The 774-nt window shown below is 40.4% G+C and overlaps 1 protein-coding gene across 1 annotated transcript in view; it reads left to right on the top strand.

Moving 5' to 3' along the window:
- Positions 1–774, top strand: part of SULT1C4 (sulfotransferase family, cytosolic, 1C, member 4) — a 10,088-nt gene that overhangs the window by 6,023 nt on the left and 3,291 nt on the right. The window lies entirely within an intron of this gene.

Genomic DNA, 774 nt, shown 5'->3' with positions numbered 1-774 from the left:
TTTCTGCTACATGCACTCATGGGCACACACATATACTCCACCCACCCTTTGACTTTATCTGTGTTGATTTGATAAAAGGCTCTGTAGGCAGTTGGGGCCTTAGACTCATGTGTTAACTGGTTTCAAATCAGCCCTCACTTTCTGATATTACTTCTCATGAGTTTGTTCAGAATTAAAATTTTCTAAATGTGAGTTTCTGAAAGAAGCACTGGTGGGGAATCACATCTCACTGCCTTATTTCACTCACAATTCTACTCTATCACCATAATTTCAGTACAGTGCTTAATCTTTCATCTTTTTCCACCTACCAAAAGTGAGTATTAAACTTTGGTTCATTTAGAGTTTTCATGAGTTAGGGGTTACAATCTAATAACAACAGAAAGAAAAGCACTTACCAGCTAATGCAGTATTTAATCAGTCATGAAAACTGCATGTGCTAATAAAGGCTGTATTGATAAAAGGGAACAAGAAACAAGCTCAGCTGCTGTAAAGGTTTTCACCGAGATTTTTAGCAAAATAGTATACACTCTGTGACTGAGCAGAGATATACACATTGTAGAATCACTGACCTCTGACCCCAAGGACCAGGTGACTTTGAACCTCCCCAATGTTAGCCTGTGCCTATAAATTCAGAGTTGTTGTTTAGTCGCTAAGTCATGTCTGACTCTGAAACCCCATGGACTGTAGCCCACCTTTGTCCATGGAATTCTCCAGGCAAGAATACTGGAATGGGGTGCCATTTCCTACTCCAGGGGATCTTCCCAACCCAGGGAT

This window comes from Bison bison, unplaced genomic scaffold (genome assembly GCF_000754665.1).
Source record: "Bison bison bison isolate TAMUID 2011002044 unplaced genomic scaffold, Bison_UMD1.0 scf7180017864486, whole genome shotgun sequence".
Lineage (NCBI taxonomy): Eukaryota > Metazoa > Chordata > Mammalia > Artiodactyla > Bovidae > Bison > Bison bison.
Note: the sequence above shows the minus strand (reverse complement) of the source record. Positions and strands in the feature narration are given on the sequence as shown.